Raw genomic sequence first — 23,257 nt, forward strand, 5'->3', positions numbered from 1 at the left:
CTAATTACCAAGGTTAATCCAATTGTGTTTTTAAGGGGTCTAGAAACTATCAAAAAGGCTACTTCATGCAAGAAGAATGCAATAGCTAAACAAAATATGTATAGAACACAAATTATTTGCTGCATGAAGCCATCATAAAATTTAAATAGTTTAGTAGTTATGTCACTGAAACCTGAAGAAAGCACACACGATACTCTCTTGATAGAACAAAGACTAAATTATTAGCTTCTGGTAGCAAACCTCGACTCCACGAGGGGTTTCCTTGAATTCATAAGAAGATAAACTGGAATCCACCAGAAAAAGAATTTGTAAAGTTGTGATGTACAACTATGTTTTATGTTGGCTTTATTCCATGACAAAAAGTGTTGTAATTGCTCTAAATGTGTTCCTTGTATTTTGTGGGATTTTATTGTATTGGGTTTAGTATTAAGTTGGTGAAGACTCAAGCTTAAATGAAGAATCAGTGGATTTCGCGAGAAGCTCGCGAGAAGCTAAGCTGCGAAAGAGCATGTGAGGAGCACATGACTCGAAGCTGAAGAGTCGTGCCAGGCTATCGTTTTCGCGAGTGTCTCGCGGGTAAGACCTTCCCGCAAGACAGTCATGAAACATTCTGCCTGGAGGATTTTTATGTGTGAATTCCTTACCCTTCACTCATACTATATATACCCTCATTACTCACATATGTAAGAGAGACCATTCAGAGAGAAAAACCCTAGATAGGTTTTCTACAACACACACACCCATCTTTTTTAGAGAGAGCTACTCATCCTTAGTGAGAATTAATTGTAGCCTCTTCTCCTTCCCTCTCCTATTATCATACCTTGAGAGGAGATTTGTACCCAAACATAATTTACACCTTTTCAGAGTGTAGTGAGTGTTTTTGGTGTTGCTGGGAAGCATTGGAAGATGCCAAGGTTGGTGGATGCTACATGGAGATTGTTGCGGGATTCAGAGAGCTAGACAAGACACGGTTCCAAGAAGCCTTGTTGGAGTAGGAGCTTGGAGGGCTTAAGTACATCGGGTAGATTAGGCTTGAAGGGTCTCTTGCTTACATGTGTATCCCAACTGATTGTCTAGTGGATCGATTACCGCTTGGAGGGTGGCGGAGAGGTTTTTCGCCGAGTTCTTCGGTTTCCTCTTCAATAACACGTCTCGGTGTTATTTGTATTTGCATCTCTCTTCCCTACTCTTATTCATTTCATTTTACTGCTGTGTTGCTTTAAATATGAATTAGAGTAGCTCTCTTGCATGGTTGCTTGCGTTTACACTATTCCGCACTTAGTATTAAGTTAGTGTAAAATCAATCAAGCCGTAATTTGAATTGGGGATCTAAACAAGCTCTTGTGTTTTCACACATTTCGAGCTTTCAGAATTTGACAAAAAGTCTGTGTTTATTGATAATAGTCTGATTTGCCTTTGATAGCCACAAAACATATAAATACCAAAAAGTAAAACCCTAGGACGACTAGGAAACATCCAAAACCCTAATTCGCACTAATTATGCGATTAGGTGACAAAATTCCAAAATTTACTACAAATAGCAAAATTGAGTTAAATGCAAAATCATAAATTACTAACATTAAGGGTCATCTCAAAACAGATAGACCTTATTCTGACTTTTAAACTAAAAATTATAAGGAAAAACAAATATTACTATAAATAGCAAAAACACTATTTTTAGGGCCTTAACGAATGAATTTGCCTTAATTAAGCGACGCTCATGGCATTGGTCATGAGTCTGGATCAAAATGTCATTTCCTTTCAACCTATCAAATTTCATGCAATTTTGACATTGTCGTCCTAATGGCCACTACTAGCGCCCCCCTTGACCTTGCGTTGTGACTTCCGGCGCCTCTACTGCTCTAGGAAGGAATGTGTTGTCTGTTCTACATCACCCTTGCTTTCATATAGATGACTTGTAATGACTATATGTTAGACAGTAGTTGATGAAACTATATCACCTTCCATGGCTACCTTACATTTGAATTTTCGTAATGGCCAAATAGTAGCTGAAGCATTATAAAAAAAACAATCCAAAACATATTGTTCAGCTTATTACTAGTTAACCAAGTAGATACCCCCAAGCCTTAATGAGTTTGGGAACTTAGTTATCGACTAGGATTGTTAATAAATCACCAAACCACACAGCTTGAGCCAAAGAACATAGGCTTCAAATATGACCAAGAGTTTCCTCACAAGCCTTACATAGAGGATAGCTGTGAGAAACAACAATGTCCCTCATAGGCACAACATTCACCAAATATTTTTCAAAGCTAAAACAATAATCTTGTAGGGTATCTTACAAGATCCCACCCTAGCCTCATAAGAACCTAACTTAGTATACGGCCAGAATACTTCAACAGAGTTTGGCAAAGGAGTATCATACATAGATAATACTAGTTGCTAATTCCAAGACTAGAGGTCTTGTCCATCTGATCAGTCAAACAGTCACACAAGAAAGTTTCTCGGCCTCTGTGCCTTTGTTCCCAACTCTGAAACTAGGCCAAAGAAATGGTCAATTGGAATGTTAGTACCATCTAGGGGTGTGCTCGGTTCAGTTTCGGTCGGTTTTCATGGGTATGGCCAACCGAAACCGAATATTTCGGTTTGTGAAATTCTCAACCGAAATCAATCGAAATGGCTGGAAATCAATTGATTTTGGTGTATTTTGGTTTTGGTCAGTTTCAGTCGGTTTTCGGTTTTCCAAAGAGGGATTTTCAAAACCCTAAGTCCCTAACTTTAATCACATATAAAAAACAAACCAATAGAGCAACAGAGAGAGATGTTGAACAAATTAGAACAATAGAGAAAGAAAAACTTCCAAAAATATTTGTTCAACAATTTACAAACAAATTCCAACATAAAATTGAAAATATTTTGAATTAGCAGAAGGGTCCACACAGAACTTTACCGTTGCCGCATCATAGCAGGAGAACACCATGCTTGAGCCTACCACCATATGTCTCTGTAGTGATTTTTCAATAAAGAACAGAGATATGTGACTCAGAGAGAAGAGAGAGGCATGGCCATGGTCCATGGCCTCAGAGAAAGAAAGAAAATAAAAAAAGAATGAGGAGGCACTGAAGCGAGAATGCCAAGAAGGGTAGAGAGAGACACAGAAAATTGGGGAAGGGGGTAGGTAAAGAAAGGACCACGGGACTCAAAGAAAGAAAAAAAAAATGAAGAAGAGGCACTGAAGTGTGAAGGATAGAGAGAAGAGACACAGAAATTTGGGGAAGGGGACGGCTGAAGAAAAGAAAAGAAAAGAATAGGAGGGCATGGACTCAGAGAAAGAAAGAAAAAAAATAATAATAATAATGAGGAGGCGCTAAGCTGAATGAAGCGTGAAGGATAGAAAGGAGACACAGAAATTTGGGGAAGGGGACGGCTGAAGAAAAGAAAAGAAAAGAAGGTATTTATATCATGCCACTATTAGGGTTTTAAAAAATTAAATAGCAAAACCCACGCGCGAAGGCTCGAACTGGGGATCAGTTAGCCAAAACACAGGAAGCATACCACTAAGCTACTAATCATTTACTTCTTAAAGTTACATAAATATATACATATATATAAATCGGTCGGTTCGGTTGGTTTCAGTTTTAAAAAATCCAGCACCGAAACCGAACCGAAATATTTCGGTTTTCTAAAATTCAAACCGAAACCGAACCGAATCGGAACTGAACTGAAAAATTGAACTTGGTTTGATCGGTTTCAACCGATTTTTTCGGTTCATCAGTTTTTTACACACCCCTAGTACCATCCCTAAGGTCCCACTTAACCTCAGTTAACTGTGTCCCTCTAGACCAAAGGATACTCCTCCTAGATTAATAAGAAATATTGGTAAATCTACACTCAAGTGGAGTGTTGAAATTAAAATATTGTTTGTTTAAAAAAAAAAATTAGGCTTGGCAACAAGCGTCAAAAAGTGGTGTACATTTCTGAATCACTAAAGGTGAGTTTGGTTCAGCTTTTTGAAACTAGGCTTTTTGAAAAAGTGGGGTTTTCAAAAAATGCGGTATGAAACAGGGCTTTTTGTAAAAGCTGAGTGTTTGGTAAAAACAATTAAAAAGTTCTTTTTAAAAAAGCTGAGTATTTGGATAGCACTTATAAAAGTGGTGGTTTGAGTGGTAAATTACCAAAAAGGATAATGTGTAGAAAAAGGAGTTTCTTTCATACTTAAATCAATATTGTGAAATTTTTTTTTTCTCACCAATATTAGCTAATAATAACCTACCATTTAAAATTTATTGTGAAAGTATTGTGAAAATATTGTAATAATTGATACTAATTTTAATTTGAACGTACTATTGCAATTACTTTTTTCTCATTCTAAAAAAAATTATTTTTTTCTCACCAATATTAGCTAATAATAACCTACTACTTAAGATTTATTGTGAAAGTATTGTGAAAATATTGTGATAAAAATTGATATTGATTTTAATTTAAACGTACAATTAAAATTATTTTTTTCTCACCAACATTAGCTAATAATAACCTACCACTTAAAATTTATTGTAAAATATTGTGAAAATATCGTGATAACATTTCCTTATTTTTTCCTTTTTTTCCCCTCTTTTTTTCTCCTCCACACATGTACCGCATTTCCTTCTTTTTTTTTCCTTTTTTTCCCCTCTTTTTTTCTCCTCCACACACGTACCCTTACTCTTTTCTTTTCTTTTTTTTTCCTTCTTTCCTCTTTTTTTCCCTACCACTTCCTCCAAACTTGAGAACGTTCCACAGAGCTATCCTTCTTCCTCCTCCTTTTTTTTTTTTTTTTTTTTTCCTTCTCCCTTTTCTCTTAGCACTTCATCTGTAACACCCATGCACTTCTTCACCCTGATCTTCTTGATTCTTTTCTTTTTCTCTAAATTCAACCACTCATAAACGGGATGATTTAGATTGGGAAGATTGGATCAGAGCAGAGCATACGAAAGCAAATGGTCAATAATAGTGTTACCCTCTTCCTCCTTACACCTTTGCTCATCAATAAGTGCTTGCAAGAACTCATCCGTCCTCTTGGAGCTAGAGACTCTTCAACTTCTTCTCCAAACCTCCATAATCCATCCACCGCAAGATGGGTACAAACTCCATTTGAAAGATTTTGCTATATTCTGATGGTTTTTTTTTTTTTTTTTTTTTTGTGCATTTTGAGGAATCCTAATTTGCAAGGGATTGATTTTTTTTTTTTTTTTTTTTCCTTAGCTGATTTGGGAATTTGTTATAGATTTTTTTTTGTATTTGGATTTGGAAATTTGTTATTGAGAGGGCAAAGGGCAGAGCAGAAAGATGAGAGGAATGAGGAATGGCATGAAACTTATCTTTTGATTTATCAAATGGTAAAGTTAGATTTTCAATAAAATGTGAAGGGCAATTTGGTAACTTCACCCAGAGTCCAACGGTAGGATTTCTTAACATGCACGAGCTTTTGGAAAAGGCTCCTCACAGCTTCGTTAAGAGAACACGCATTCTCTTCACATGAGCTAAATACAACTTTTTCTGAAAAGTTGCTTTTTAGCTTCCACCAAACGCATATAATACATTTTTGGTTTCAAAAAGTGCTTTTTGGGTTGGAAAAGCTGAAACAAACAGGCACTAAATATACAACATGAATCATGGTTTTATGCAAGTAAATAAGTTATATCTCAAAAAATTAAAATAAAAGTTCCGTTGTACATTCTGTTCTACTTTTTAATGCTAAGTCTGGTGAAGATGCTTGGTCTCCTTTGTAAAATTTTAAACATTCCTTTTGCGGAGACCATAAATCCAATTGACCAAATTTGTGTTTTTTGTTGCAGAATCATAAAGCAAGGACTTCTCTGTCCCTGGTTAGACATGGTCTACATCTCAGGATCTGATGTTTAGTGATTGTGGATATCTTTTGTAGATATTCCTATCAGCATGTCTGTTTGTATGGTTTGATAAATCTGAGAACTAGTCTTCTAATGATACAATCTTCGTTGATCAATTTGGGTTGCTTCATTGCTTCATAGTTTCAGTTCTTTTGGGATTAATTATTTGCTTCGTAGTTTCATTTTAAATTATTTAATAATTTAAAATTTTTTAGGCTACAAAAATAATGAGAGCATCATTTTATTGGATAAACTAAGCATAGTGGCAAATTTGTGGTACTTAACAAAAAATATGGTTGGATGGGCAACTGATGCAAACGTAACAGAGCTTCAAAGGGTAAAATCTAAATTCTGAAACTTTAGGATTTAAAATCCAAACACCCCCAAACTTTAGGGGTGTGGTTTACAAATTTAGCCTTAAAGATTAGTATATTAACAACATAAATAATTCCTAATCACCCAATTCCTCCACATTGAAACAAAGGCCAAAGAGGTGGTTTAGGGGGAGGGGACAAAGAGAGAGAGAGAGAGAGAAAAGAATAATTACACAAAATTGCAAAATTTGAGACATACAAATCCTTATTATCCAAGTACTTAATAATAAATTCATCACTCCAATACTTAACAGCATACATCATTCCTCATCACACCCAATTCTGCCACAACTCAAAACAAACACCAAACGAGGGTGAGGAGGGGGGTTCCACAATAATTACATAAAATCTAAGACATAAAAATATTTATCATCCCAATAGTTAACAATTATTTCATCACTCCACCCATCTTGTCTCCTTGAAATGAAATTGTCTTCTACTTAGCTTGCAATGCCTTTGTCTCTACGTCATTACTCCCCAGACTTCTTTTCGTTATGGAGAAATTGCAAAAAAATCTTATAAAACAATGATCCACCTACAATTACAGTAGAAACAAAAGAAGATTAAGACAAAAGAACAATATGTGGTAGGATTACAAGGATTTGGTTCTCCTGGATCATATGTAAGCTTATTTTACTCATGCAAAAGACTAAAATAATAATCTGTTTGTGGCACACAATTCCAATCTTGATATGGATGGTGGTCAAATCGTTTTAATATGATTCAGTTGCTACAAGGCTTGTAGCAAAGTATTCAATGCAATTCAAACTTAATGTGAATGTTGACATCTAGTATGAATATCTGGTGAGAGGGTTATAGTACATTTGTGCTAATGAATAATGTACTCCGAATATCTTCCCCACATATACATGTGAATATCATCATTTACATTATTAATCAAGGAATTATGATAATGGCCATGAAGGACATTTTACTTAATGTCATAAGAATTCCAAAAACTAAGCATATAAGTATTTCATTTGAGATGCCAAGAGCTTTGTAACTCAATTGACAATTCATGGTGTTTATAACGGAGACGTCTAGTGTTTAAATTTCCCCTCCCCCAACTTTTGAATTATCAAAACAAATAAAAATAATATTTCACTTGAGATATAATTGGTGGAGTTTATATAAATCCAATTGCTTTGATATTTGCAAACTCAATATTTATGATAAATAGGCCTTTTCACGAAAGTAGTTTTCTAAAATCAAAATTATTGGATTCATTTAAAGTTCTCGCTTCATTATATACATACAATTAAGAATTAAAAGGGTGTAATACATTATCCTCCAAGTATTGAGAAGTTGAAATATGGGTGTATTGCATTCAAGAATGTAAACTGACATGTTCAACATGTAATTTTTTTAATGAAGGAACCCAAAAAATCCTATAAAAATAAATATGGTGGCTAAGCACTTTGTGAAAATAAAGAGTCTAGCCATGAAGCCAAAAAACCACTAGACATCCCATGTGTTAAACCTCACAATTCTAAACTATGAATTTTAAGTTCGGGAGATTTATATGGTTGTTGAAAGGGATAAGTGACTTAATAAGAAGAAGAAGTGCATGTTTATGTGATATTTTGATCGTATTGTAATAAAAGATTACAGGGTATTAATTCGTCCATGATAAGTAGAGACCATATCTTTCTCGAAAGCACCATGTAATTCCACGACAAGAATGGTAACATAAGTATATATGCTAATCAAGAAACCAAAAAGTAGCAAAAAGTAAGAAAGAAGAACCTAATGGATTTTCGCCCAAAAACCTTGTAGTTTAGTGGCATTTCTTGATCTCCTTTATGAGGAAAACCAAGGTTCAAGTCCCCCTCCTCCACTTTCAACAATCAAATTATCAAATAACGTAATGGATTTTCACTTCAACAATATTTATAAAGGTGCAAAATGCCTTACGGAATATAACTAAATGTACATAGAGTATTGATGGTGATGAAAATAGGTTGTTTGACAAACTAATTGCGATCTATTATTTGATGGACTAATCCTTTATATTGGAATGGGTAAAGAGTTCTCCCTTGCAGCTTGTCATTCTCACATAAATAGTGTAGAGAAATTTCATGAATACAAAGTAAATGTACACGCATCAACAAATGCAAAATGCACCAACCTAGAAGTAATTTTTATCAAGTTTTATCAACAAGTGCAATATCAAATATTGTAACTATTGGCAGAATCCCACTGCATATCAAATATTTTCATGCTCACAACACCACTCTATAACGATTATCGAATATCTTTCAACCTTTCAACCGCACATTACCACTGCCCTATATCATGCCATAGCAAGAATACGTAACTGTCTTTCCCAATTCCTCTTCTCATCAACAAAAATTTTAATCTTGTTATCTCTAGAATTTTTTTAGTTGATTTTTTTAAGATATATCAATTTTCATTCATATTTGAGTCTATACAATATACATTCAAAATAATGTTCTTACTTCACTATATTAATGCTAAATTCTTGATTATATCTAATGCTATTAAATCTAACTGAAGTACCAACAACTAGGATTTATTTATTATTATTTATTAATCATTATGATGATTAAACCTTTAAAAGTTAAGTTTGGAGAAGTTAGAACTATCTATACATTGATCAAAACTAAACCTTTTTTTTTTTTTTTTTTTTTGCGGAGCACAACAAAATTAGGGGGGGGGGGGGGGGGGGGGCAGTGTGATAGTGTAGGTAGTTGGAGTGATAGACCTGGGATGGTTTTGACGCCCTCCTCGCAAGCAACAACCGCAGCGCTTTTAGCAAAGTTGGTAGCAATCCGACCGGCCTTGGAACGAGTTTCCTCGTCTTGCATGGACTGGATCACCTTCGTCCTAACGACGTCATCAACCTTGGCAACAACAGTCTTTAGATCAGGTGCGTTTTGTATCACCAAATTGCTTGTAGAGGAAATATAATCCCAAATCCCCATATGATCTCTCTCTCTCTCTCACTCACTCTTTTTTTTTTTTGAGAAGAACCCTCTCTCTCACTCAAACGCAGACCGTGAAGTATTTGATCTAGCGCTTCAAGCTAAAGTAAGGTCTTATTAAAGAACGAGTCTGGAATGGCTTTATTACCACCACTCACCAAAGTAAAGATTTATTATTATTATTATATTCCCACTCACGAAAAAGATAAAAATAAAACCCTGTAGAAGTTTTCTTTTTGATAAAAATATCAGGCAAAACTGTAAGACTGGCTCTCTAACTTTCAGCTTTTTTCATTTCAGTCATCTAACTTTTAGTTTTGTCATTTCAGTCCTTTAACTTTTAAATGTTGTCAATTTGGTACTTCGTTAGACCTCAATTATCTACTGCCGTTAAGTGAGCCAAAACGTCGTCGTTTTGACTTTTTTTTTTTTTTTTTTTTGTAATTAAAAAAAATTAAGAAAACTGTTATTAAAAAAAAAAAAAAAACATTCATTTTTTTTTTCTCATTCTCTCTCGCCAGACTCTTTCTTGCTTTCTCATCCTCTCTCTCTGTCTCACAGTGCCGTGGTGCAAGGCCTCACTGCCGCCGCCGACCTCCACCCATAACCTCCTTGCCACCGAACTCCAAGTCCTGAGCAATCTTTCGCCTCTCTTTCTTCGTTATGTTAATCTCAGGTTGAACCTCTTTCCACTTTTTAGGGACTAGATTCTCTGGCTCGATTTTTGAAATGGGTTTATTGTGTTTTTTGTTTGGTTTGGGAGTTTGGGGTTCTTCTTCAATGTCATTTTGGAGATATAGGTCGTCGAATACGCCTTCTTCGAATACGACACAGTCGCCGATGATGAGTTCTTCTTCAAGTTTGAAGACGTCGTTTTGGAGGGGGAGAAAGGAGTAGCGTTTGGTTGAGAGGTTTATGGTTCTAGGGGTGCGGGAAAGGGAGAGGGAAAGTGAGGGTGGAAGAGTGGGGAGGGGATATGAGCCTTTGGGTTTCAGGTTTTGGTGGAGTGAGTGACGAAGAGAGAGAGGTGGAGAGGTGGAGGCCAGCGGTGGCAAGGATGTTTTTTTTTTTTTTTTTTTTTAATAACAGTTTTCTTAATTTTTTTTAATTACAAAAAAAAGAGAGCCAAAACGAGGTCGTTTTGACTCACTTTTTTTTTTAGAAAGAAAAAGAAAAAGAAAAATGGGGGCTTTTATGGCTATATTACACCCTCGAGCAGGGCGCCAGATGTCCTCGGACGGGATAGCCCGAGTCGTTTTGACTCACTTAACGGCAGTAGATAACTAAAGTCTAACGGAGTACCGAATTGACAATAATTGAAAGTTAAATTACTAAAATGACAAAACTGAAAGTTAGAGGATTCAAATGAAAAGAGCTGAAAGTTAGAAGGTCAGTTTTACATTTTTGCCAAAATATTAAGTTACAAAAGAAAAAGAAATCGAATAGACTTATAGTCCCATATCCCCATATTATCAATTTCTCTAAACGCAGAATATGAACTAAAAGGCTGGGCTCAAAAAAAAAAAAGAACTAAAAGGCTATGATCTAACGCATCATGCTAAAGTGAAGTCTTATTAAAGAACAAGTCTGGAATGACTTTATTACCACCACTCGCCAAAGTAAAGATTTATTATTATTATTATATTTCCACTCACGAAAGAGATAAAAATAAAACCCCACAGAAGTTTTCTTTTTGATAAAAATATTAAGTTAAAAAAGAAAAAGAAATTGAAGAGACTTTGGGCGGTTTGGTACGTGATTTTAATCAATATTTTTCAGTTTTTAAATAATATTATATATATTTTTACACATTTTTTTACCTACATGTATTTAAAAAAAATACAAATAACGTTACTAGAATAACATTACCAAACGGCCCCTTATAATCCCATGTCCCCATATGAGCATCTCCAATAGATTCTCTAAATACAAAATCCTCTCTTTTGTAGAGAGTAAACCTACAAAATAAATCTCCAACAGACTCTCTATACCTGAAATTTTTTTTGGCTCATGAATAGTAGCTCATCAAGTCTGATGGGCTACTGTTCATTCTTCAAATATTTTTTCTATTATAATAATAAGGTATTGAATAAAAAAATGTTATAAGATGTGTAGTTGTTAAAAAAAGAATAAATAATTAATAAAGAAATAATATTTAAATGAGATAGAAAATGAGAAAGATAATCTGTTGGAAAGTGTATTTGAAAAAGTAGATAGATAAAAGATAAAAATCATTATTCATTCTCCAAATAATACAAAAATTTATTTAATCCGCTAGAGAAGTTCTTATCTCTCTTTCTCTAAACGCAGAATGTGAACTAAAAGGCTATGATCTAACGCTTCATGCTTAAGTAAAGTCTTATTAAAGAACGTGTCTGGAATGACTTTATTACCACCACTCACCAAAGTAAAGATTTTTTTTTTATTATTATATTCCCACTCACGAAAAAGATAAAAATCAAACCCCCACAGAAGTTTTCTTTTTGATAAAAATATTAAGTTAAAAAAGAAAAAGAAATCGAACAGACTTAGGGCTGTTTAGTAAGTGTCTTTGATCAACAATTTTCAATTTTTAAGTAACATTACACGTATTTTTACACACTTTTTCACTCACACATATTTTCAAAAAATACAAACAATGTTACTAAAACAACACTACCAAACGAGCCTTAAAAATTCAAATTCAGCTTCCCAAAGTTCTTGTTGATTAGGGTCAAGATTAATTGTACCTTCCAAGGATCTTTTTCACTTTCGTTTTTTATAGTTTCAATTTTTTTTCACGTACAAATAAATTATATGCACACCGTTGGAATTTTTTTTAATTTATTTCTTTCTATACAAATGAAAATAGTATAAAATAAAAGTTGAATAATACATAATACTTAAGTTTATAATAATTTTTAATTCTATAAGTCTACTAGTATGATAATACCACAAAAGAAGAAAGAAATGTGTACAGTTGTTATAAATGAAACAAATAAAATGTTAAATCACCTAAAAGTATAACTAACTGTATAAAGCTTTAATAATAAAATAAATTAGTCGCTAACCCGTGCGAGATGCACGGGATATTTAAACAAAATTTATACACATTCACTTTTATTGGTACAATCATTGGAAAATAATTCTAACCAATACCCAAATGTAAAAGACACATTAACTTACTATTTAAAGTAGCCTTCTGAAGAATTTACACATATTGTGCAACTGAGTCTTAATTTCTCATCAACGATTAGAAATATAAACTGCAAATATATAAATAAAGACCATGACTTGAGAAGGATGCATTAAACTTCAAATTAGAGTAGTAATGTTACTTTCTCAATCTTTGCTCAATTGTAATAATAATATAGAGGAAATTCAAAACATGGAAAGAAAATAAAAATTACAACAATTAATTCCATTATCTTTCATGCTATACTTTAAAAGGGTTAGTAACAGATTATACGCTTAAAAGGGTTAGTAATTAATAGCACTTACCCCCACTATTTGTATACAGACACCAAGTGCGGTCGTCTTAACCCTTTGAATGAACCTTCCCCAATTGGACCCTATCAAAAAAAAAAAAAAAACACCCAATTTACAAAATTGATCCAAAAGGGTCTAAAAAGCACACAAAATCAATTCAAAAAACAAAAATATGAGACAAAATAATTACTTTCCGCTGCCAATGAAACCGTCTTCTGTATTGCTATTCCAAACTGCAACACTTATCTCTCTAAGGCCTTCAATTAACGAAAACACAAACTTCTCTTGTAATACTGGAGTATTATGACCATCTATACACACACACACAAAAAACAAAATGAACATAACTCACTATAACTCTATAGAAGCCTCAAACATATAAAGAGAAACTAAAGGGGTGGAATTTGATATTTACGTTTGGAGAGAGAGAGTTTGCAGAAACCGTGGCTTTATATTTCTTAACTTGAGAGAGGGGTAAGGTTGCTAGGGTTTTAAGGAGTTATAATGTTTTTATTTTTATTTTTTAAATATTGTGCTGACGAGGAAAATTGTGGTGCCAGCAGAGGCTTCGGTTTTATATATATATGTAGATAATTAGGAAAAAATCTATAATAAACTTAAAAATGTAGATCTGATATTAAAAATATTTATACTTCAAAATTGCACATCAAATTGATAAGAAATGTCATTACTATTTCTCCTATTAATATAGAAAATTTAATATAACTTTAGCATATGAAATGGGCTACTATAAAATTAAATCTTTAAATTTTATAATAGAGATTTGACATATAGAGATGGTTGGGCTGGGTCAAAATTGAGTACAAGTAAAGAATGAGGCAGACTAAAAGATTTCTATTGCCAATGTTCTTACTATTTTTTTTTCCAAGTGGGGCAGTCCGATTTATAGGTCTATTCAAACACACACATGCACTCAATTTAATCTGATGACATCTTAGATCCATACTTTATTTTGCTCGAGTCCTCCTTAAAATCCCAAACTCGTTTAATGTAAACATCAATCAAGCAAAACGATCCCACAAAAATTAGGTGGTAATTTAAAAATAAAAATAAAAAAAATCCATAAGAGAAGGATCGTTCCAATGCATTGGTTTTTGTAATAACTTTAGTTGTTGGGTTGTGCTTGGATTTCAGCTTGGACCACTGCAAATGCTGTATGTCACACAAGTTCATGAGTCCCATGGTCTGGGTATTGAAGGGCCTAATGTTAGCGAGATAAAAGTCCAACTTAAGTTAAGCCACAGTATGGATGGTAGAATTGGTAGTGGATGGAAACACTTTGTAAACAAAATGAAGGTTTGGGACTTACTTTTAAAATTCCAACTACTAGGTCAAAAATTAAGACATTTAGGAACCATCATTGAGCTTATTTATTCAAAAGGGAAAGGAGGTAAATTATAGAGCTTAAATCAAGTTTAATATACCAAATAAACAGTTAAAAGGGACCTCTAGTGGAGATTGATATTCTCGGTCTCAAGTCAATTTAATATAGGTTGCACCAATTATTTTGAGAGTGATTATACAGCATTCAAGTTGTGATGAAACCAAATTTGAATCAATTAGAATCATAAATTAGGACAAAACAAGAAAAAAAAAATGAATGGATATAAATATAAGGATAATACCATTTATAATCACGAATAATTTCATGATGAATACACAGGAATAACAGAGATACTGGTAGATGACCAAAAAACTTCTCAACAAATTAACCCAAAAGAATTGAAAACATGATGCAAAGAAGTAAAGAAAAATTGATGATTAAAGAAGCTTGTATCATCAGCATATTTTTTTTTCCCACAGATTATCAAATCATACATACAGAGCATGTCAATTAGGAATAGGTATGAAAGATATTCACAACCACTGAACATCAGCATGCCAAAAGCGTGCATTGCTTCTGTACACTAACCATGAGGTCTAGACCAAGTGTTCCCAGGGAATAGGGATGGATGAATCCCAAATCTGTGATTCTGCAACCAAAAAAAAAACCAAATTTGATCAGATCAAATGGAATTATGGTCTCTGCAAAAAGTATGTCAAATCAAGAGAAGATCAAGTATTTCCCCAAATTAAAATCTTTTTTTTTTTTTCTAATAAGTAAGAAAGATTTTATTAAAAAGACTACTTCATCCAAGAAGAATGCAGTAGCTAAACAAAATATGTACAGAACACAACTTATTTACTGCATGAAACCATCATTCAATTTAAGAGGTTGTTTAGATTACATGGAAACTAAGTTATATAACTCAGTTTCCATCACTCATCATCCAAATTTCGTGGGACCCACAAAAAAAGTGTGTTTGGCTTGGTTTCCTAGTGTTGTTTCCACTTTCCATCACTCAAAACTCAAAAGTTTTGAGTGAGAGTGATGGAAACCGAGAATAGAAAAATTGTGTTTTCAAAAGTTCAAAACTGAGTTTCAGTAGCATGATGGTAAATATTTATGCCGGGGTGATATGTCATGTGCATGAAATAATTATTTAAATATTTAGTAGTTTCAGAAAAAAGCTTCACTAGTGCTTATTGTGGCAATTGGCATGAAACTCTTAACCTAACAATTGGAATTTTGGAATAATAAGCAAACATTCTCAGTTTCTCACCCTTGGACAATGTAGAAAATTGGTTCAGATCTTGTTTGTATGTTTTTAGACCCCTTAAAACACAATTGGATTAACCTAGTTAATTAGCCAAGTTATTTACTTAGTCCAAATTCCAAATCTAGATTATCACAATGAAACAATCATATCATGCAAAGCAACGGAAAAATAAATAACACAAAGATATGATGACCTAGGAAACCAAACCAATAAAAACCTAGGGAGGATTTAACCTAGCTATCCTCAAGGTAAACCTGAATCCACTATGAAAGAATTGAAGTTTTACAATAGGACTTAGACCGCTAACATCCTATTGCTACCCACCAGTAGAAACTTACTGACACGACCATGTGCAAGCTCCGAGACCACGGACTCCTTCTTTCTTGGATTCTCCAGCAAGTACAAGCACACCCGCTTGTGTTTCTTTAAGCTTCTATGGCAGCAACTGAATGATCATCAAGTTCTTGAATGAATCTCCTCTTGATAACCCTAAGCTTGTGTAAAGGAAAGCTCCTCACAGATCTCACAAGAGATTTACACAAACAGCAATATGAGCAACTTCTAAAACGTGGCTAGGATTTGCCTTATATACCTAGGGTAAAAACATAAAACCCTAAACGTTTTAATGAACTAGGGCTGAGTTGAAATTCTGCAGAAAAACACATTCTACACGATTTTCGATTGATCGAGCCTAAACTTCGATCGATCGAACCAGGCCGAAATGTTGTATTAAATCTGCATCAGCATGAATCCAACTTTACATAAAAGATACAACTTTGAGCAAGTCTAAACAAGACTGAGCAACTTGTTTTGATCATGGTTTGCCAACAATACACATTAGAGTTCTAAATACATTAGTTCCTAAGTTTTTAGAACCTAACAAACTCTCCCTTTGGCAATCCGTAACAAAACACAACTAAAAGCTCAAAGTTTACAAAGAAAAGCCCTTTACAAAAAAATGCTCATTATCACAAATCCAATTCTAACTACTATCCATCAGTTGCAAGTGTAGACAGCAGCTCAATTGAATCAACCTGTATATTTCCTGAAACACTAAACAAAACGCATAACCGCATGTGTGGAAAATACAAGTAAAGAAAATAAATTCTTGATTTCACTCAACACAAAATAAAGACATATATCAATGAATAACTCATAAATATAAATCAATAAGCAGTGAAACAAGAAAACATATGAAAAAATAAATGTATCTCCCCCTATCATGAATAACCCAACAAAAAATACATCAAGATCTAAAAAGGTAAATACAAAGTGAAGCACCTAGATACAATCTAATCTCCACAAGCTCCAATAAAAAACTCTCCCCTTGAAAACAAAAAAAAAAAAAAAAAAAAAAAAAAAAAAAAAAAAACACTTTACAAGTGTCTCAAAACCCTAAATGTACTCCCTCTTTTTGTGACGAAATGCCAAAGGGCAATCAAAATCCATCATCAAAAGGAGGTGGTGGTGAGGATCGTCGAAACTATGCCAATGGGAGGTGGGGGTACAGCACCAGAAGACTCACCTCTAGGACGCGAAGAGCCAACTCTTAAGTGAGCTGCCCTCTGCCTAAGGAAGGTGGCACCTATGGGGGCTATAACATGAATGGGCTCACCAGCAGGAAAATCAACTAAACCGAGAAACAACAAAATCCTATAAATGAAAATAGGATGGATAAGGGCATGAGCTACGGTAGAACTCCTATGAACTTCGTTCAAAGAACGAAGAAACAGATGAGGAAAACTAATAGACGCATCATAAACAAAGGCGTACAAAAAGACACATCGCTCAAGAGGGATGGTGTGAAGATGAGAAATAGGCCACAAAGAATGACACGCTATCTTAAAGAAGAGATAGGTAGTCTCAGTAAGCTCAGCAAACGTGATCCAAGGATCAGAACCCCACTAGATAGAAGACTCAGTGATGTATGACATAACGTCATCAAGGGGTGGAGACTTCTCATAAGGATAGACAGGCTCCCTAACGACCGGAACCCCAAGAGCTTCAGCCACTATCCTAGGGGTAATGGTGAACTCAACACCTCATATCCAACTCCTAACAAGGGTGCTGGAATCATAGATGTGGCAAGAGAGATTAGAGAAGAACTCTCTAATCAGGGCTGTCGGTGGTGGATGATCTACCTCTAACAAAGACAGCCAACCTCTACTCTCAAAGTTTGCCCTAATGGCAGGATCAACCTCATCTAACCAAACAGAATGCTCAGCCCAAATCTTTCTCTTACAGTTCAGTTTCTCATAAACCTCTCTGCTTTTGTCATTCCTAAACAACTCACTCCTAGAGGGAGACTCAGAGGAAGTGAAGGGTGTCCTATGGGCTCTAGTCTTCCTAGGCATGGTGCTAGGATAAGGACAAAGACACAAAGCAAAACAAAAGAAAAAACGAAGGGCAGACTGCAAATTAGCACAAAACAAATATAGAACAAAAATCTATATGATGCATGAACAGGTAAATGTCATGATGCATGCTCTAATGCAGTGAAATTAAGTTCAAATTCACAACATTGGCTTGAGCATATAGTTTCTAACAAAAACCCCAAAAAATTATACAGAACCACTTGTTCAATTTGAAAAAATTGATCAATTGATCATCACACAAGATAGAACACAGTTTATAATGATCAAATACATCAATTCAACAAGCCAATTTTATCAATTTGGACCTAATTGAACAAAATCCCCAATTCGGATAAATACAAGCCCTAGAATTTTCAATTTCTCACAAAACACCAAATTGATCAAATTAAACATCATAGATCATGTTTATAACATTATAGAAACAAAACCCAATGATCAATTTCAGAAAAAGTGGCTTGAATCAACAAAAACCCAAATTTGAATGGTTCCGAAAATCCCAATGAAATGCATGAATAAATGCATGAAAACATGAAATAAAATGCAAAAGGAAGAGTATAATGGACTTACCAGCTTAGAGAGAGAAAAACCTTGCAAAAAGATCGGAGGAAAATGACAAAAAATTGATGATGAGCCTTGTCCAAAACGGAGAGAGAGAGAGAGAGAGAGAGAGAGAGAGAGAGAAAAGTTTGAAAAACTTTTGAAAAGTGAGTTTGAACAAGTCAAACTCAGTTTTTTTTTAAAAAACCTGATTCACGATTTTCGATTGATCAAAAATCAGTTTTGATTGATCGAAATAGACAGAGGCTCCCCTAAATTTTTGAAAACAATTTTGATTGATCGAAGAACGGACTTGATCAATCGAAACAGACATAGGTGAGAGTTCAAAAACGTGTATAAAAACACTTTTGAACGTTTAGACCCCCAAAAACCAACTTAACCAACCCAAGCAATATGTCAAACAACTAGTGTGCGGAAACTTAACATATGCTATAATATAGAATTGATTAAACAACTATCTAAGCCACAACAAAATAAACCACAGCAGATAATGTAAAGGCAGAGATAGAGAGGAAGGAAGATGCAAACACAGGGATAACACCAGATATGTTATCGAAGAGGAAACCGAAGACCTCGGCGAAAAACCTCTCCGCCGCCCTCCAAGCGGTAATCAATCCACTAGAAAATACAGTTGGGATACAAGGACAGCAATAGACCCTTCAAGCCTAATCTACCCAATGCACCTAAGCCCTCCAAGCTTCTTGCTCCAACGAGGTTGCGCCGAACCTTTTTCTTTTCTAGCTTTCCGGATTCCGCTACTACACCGTAGCATCAACCAATGAAGATTGGCTCCTTCCTAACTGCTTCCCAGAACTCCAAACGTCTGTCTCACAGAGATGATAATGGTGAGAACCAGGTTTGGTATAATGCCTCTTAAGGATTTGACAATGGAGAGGAAGAGAGTGAGGGAATTTGATGAGACTCTAAGGTAGAGATTGTGGGTGAAACAATCTGGTTTTTCTTTAGGGTTTCTCTCTCAAAATTCTCTCTGGAAGCTCTCTTTCAATCGTGGGTTAAAAGGGTATTTATACTGGAGTGAAGAGGAATGCGAAACGTCAGGTTTTTCCAAAACAGGGGTGGCTCGCGGCTTGACCTCGCAGCTTGACTAAGTCGCGAGATCCAGTCGCGAGTTAACCGTATGGCCAGTTGTCCTGTTTTGTCCTGTAGTGCTCCAGCTAGCATGACTGTTCATCTTCCAGCATGCTTGGCACGTGTGCATCTTCTGGCGGGTTGAAGCCGCGAGTCCACCCGCGAGTCCCAGCCGCGACACTCTGTTTTCTTGCACACTCTTGAGCAATCTTCACACTATCTCCCTCACAACCCTTACAACAATCCCACCTAATTACAGGGTTACTAAATGCTGAATTACAAGCAAATTTGGCACGGAATAAAGCCAATTAGATGGTTGAATAAAATCAACCTTACAATCTCCCCCTTTGGCTATTCCGTGACAAAACCCTAAAACAGACTCTAGACTTAACATGTGAGTTGGGAACAGTTGAACAAAACTCACTCACACCTAACTCTAGAAGCTGTGAAGCACTTGAATCATATGAACATAAACTCCTGAAACACAACAATACACCATGATCATTGTAAGCAGAAAATTATAAATGCATATGAAACAGGCAATATGAGATCAAGCAAAGATGGAGTTAATAAAAAACCATGGCTTGATCAACCAAGTGAACACCACAAGGTAGTGATCACAGTGTTCATTCACACTTGGAATGAACACAAGGACATACAAGTTAACAAGCACAAGGCAAGACACTTGTATGTTCAACACTCAACCAATGCATAGCACACAAGGCATATGCATCTAGGAACAATCCTACAAGGGCACAAGAGTGACAGTACAACAATCACAATGCAGAACATTTAGATTAAAGTACTGATTTCAACATAGCATAAAGGCTGCACTTAAGCATGGTACATACCATAAAGCCTACAAACTATGCATAAAACAATAACCCTAAAAGCTTACATAAGCATATGGGTACAAACCAACAAATACCTGAATAACATCATCAAACATATATAAAAGTTTATCCAAGAGTATATGAAGAGAGTTAGAAACAGTTATACACCAAAACACAGTGTATCAAAACCAAAAGAACCATAAGTTTAGAAGATATTAGAAGATAAGACGAAAAACAAAAGTATGTGTGTACTCCCCCTATCACTATGCACACTTCCCTTTAAACTTTTCTCCCCCTTACTGAATGCTCTCCCCCTTTTTGTCACGAATAGCTAAAGACTCTCGTCCAACTTTCGTTGAATCTCATCTAGCTGATTCTCCATAGTCTCGAGTCGCATTTGGACATGGTTGTTTGTGGAGTAGAGAAGTGCCACAAGCTCATCAACACGTTTCTGAATATGCTCAAGAACATTGCCAACTCTGTCAGTATGAGAAGCAGTTTGTGCTTGCGGAACACCAGCCGATGAAGCTTCAGGAACATCACGAGATGCAGATGTGGTATGTGCAGGTGTCTCTGAGTCAGGGGCAAATGAAGGAACCGGAGAGATGTGAGCACTTCTTGGTGATTTGGAGGAGTGACTTCTGCTCGCTTGAAGAGTGAGCAAAGAAATGGGACGTTGACGAGTCAACATTTTACCATCTGCAGGAGGAGTAATGCCAGCACTAAGGATGAGTTTCATGACGAGACTGCAAAATGGAATGATTCCTCGAGCTTTAGATCGACAAGCGGTCTTCCTCAAGTTGTAGTAGATGTGAGCACATATATCAATGGGGGCTCCGGTAATGAGATCACACAGAAATATAGCTCTCCCAAGATTGATGAATGTAGTGTTGGACAGTGGGTAGAGATTGGTGAACATGATCAACTTCAGTGTGGTCAACTCAGGTGCAAACTTTGCGGTGCTGATGGAAGTTCCTGCACTAGACACCTCATGATCGTGTCCTAGGATTTGTATAATTTCCCCAACCTCTGGATTTCGTTCATCATAGGGAGTTAAATTCACATTCTGAGATCTGGTGATGCCGAGAAGATCTGCGATGGAGTCTGGGGTAACACTAAACTCTGTTCCTCTGACCCAGAAAACGAGGACAGGTCCAAGATCAGATGCATTGGAGAAGCATTCTTTGACCAGCTCATCCATTGGATCATCAAAGTTTCCGAACAAGTTTGCCCAGTCTCGTTTCTCAAAGATTCAAGGGATGAATGTAGTCCCTAAGGTGTTGAACTCTACTACCCGCTCCACTATAGTTGTTGACTTGTCAAACACATTTGAGTAGGCGTGTGAGTTCAGGGGAACTCTGAATCTATCCTCATTGGGATCTTGAGATGCTTGAGATGATAGACGAGTCCTTTTAGCAACTGGGGTTGCTGGTTCGTCAGCAACAGTGTCTTTACCCCTGGAAGATCGACGAGACATCTGCAAGAGAACAGGCCAACAAAAAAGAACCAAGCAACAATACCCCACAAAAAATTGTCAACAAGATTCAGTATAAACAGTATTTCAATATGAAAACCAGACTTAATATAGTGCAGACCCAACCAAACCTTCCAACAAAACACAGAAGTACAAACTAATACGAGCAACAAACTTGGTAAAAGTGCACCAAGACAAAGAAAGACACCACAACTGTCATTGAGTCAGGTTAACATGACCATGATATGCAATTAGAAACAGCATTTGAACATTTTGAGCTGATAGCATAAAACACTTCATCAGAGGAATGAACATAGGGAGAATATTTCGATCATGAAGAAACCAAACATCCACACGGGAGCACGTGGATGAGAGACATACATTATGATATCAAAACCACTCAGTGACCAAAAACAAACACCAACATCAATATTCAGGCAAGTGTAATGAGTAAGACAGATAAACACCAAACCCATTTCAGAAAAGATTCTCAGATTCAATAAGAGGCAAAAAAAAACAGAACAATGAAATACACATTGTGACTGCTCAGCATGAAAACAGGTGAGAACAATATCAAAACAGGACACTCCATACCCAATACACATAGAGATAAGAATAACGAACACAATACCAGTCCAAACAGTAACAGAAATATGCAGGAAAAAGAAACTGAGATTGAGAAAGCAAAACCCATACCTTTTCTTGATGATTTGGAGAAGAAACGAAGCACCAAAAGGGTTTGAAAAATAGATTCACGAAGAGTTTTGGGAGAAAACAACAGTTTTAAGAGAAGATGAACAGTTACAAAAGTTCGAGGGAAAACTGAAAGAGGTTTAAAAACTGCTCTTGTTTCTACAAAACACGCGATTTTCGCGACTGGATTAAGTCGCCACACAGTCGCCAGCTCAAGCCGCCAAAGCACATAAGAACAAAATTTTGAAAAATTTTTCTAAGTGTTTTTCGCGACTGGAAGGTCTACCCGCGAGTGAGTCGCGAGCTGAGCCGCGAAAATCTCTGAGTGATCCTCGCGACTGGACCTTCCACTCGCGAACAAGTCGCCAAACATGACCAGCGAAGATGCGACTGAGGCTCGCGACTTGGCATACCCGCGACTGAGCCGCCAAAACAGGGCAAAACTGTATTTTTGAAATTTTCAGATTTTTCCAACAAAACACTTTCCAAAAACACCTAAAATACTCAAAAATCTTTTTGTGCTTGAATTAACAAAGATTGAGCATGTGAAAACACATTTTATCAAGTACAATCACACAAATGAATAAGGCATTTATTGAACATAAACTTGTGTGTTGTGTGTGGATATCAACAATGAGATAGTCCTTTGTCTAATGTGAAGCTTCAATGATCAATTCAACCAAGGCATACACAATTAGCACTAGATCATGTGACCAATCTCAATTATAGAAATATGAATATATGACCTCCCACATAACTTGATAATCATAACTTGGAGTTTTTCATTTGACTCCACTTTCAGCCTTAACATTTTATCTTTTGAGGCAATCATCTCTCATTGTAAGAGGGATATATAACATTTCTCTTTTGAAGAACAGGCCTTTGGCCTTTTTGAAAGAAATTTCACTTTTAATATAAGGTCGCTTACCCTTTTTCCTAGTCAAATACTAGAATGTGCGACAAGCTTTTGCAGCTCAA

General features: G+C 35.6%; 1 protein-coding gene and 1 long non-coding RNA gene across 2 annotated transcripts in view; one reads left to right on the forward strand and one right to left on the reverse strand.

Annotated features, from left to right (window-relative positions):
* LOC126694908 (disease resistance protein SUMM2-like) overlaps window positions 1–23,257 on the forward strand; it is a 67,051-nt gene that overhangs the window by 19,418 nt on the left and 24,376 nt on the right. The gene's annotated exons all lie outside the window — the stretch shown is intronic.
* On the reverse strand, window positions 6,403–9,285 carry LOC126694910 (uncharacterized). Its single transcript, XR_007645929.1, has 2 exons — window positions 8,949–9,285; window positions 6,403–6,758 (listed from the first exon to the last, which is right to left on the reverse strand). It is a non-coding gene; the product is annotated as an uncharacterized LOC126694910 (long non-coding RNA).

This window comes from Quercus robur, chromosome 8 (genome assembly GCF_932294415.1).
Source record: "Quercus robur chromosome 8, dhQueRobu3.1, whole genome shotgun sequence".
Taxonomy (NCBI): Eukaryota; Viridiplantae; Streptophyta; class Magnoliopsida; order Fagales; family Fagaceae; genus Quercus; species Quercus robur.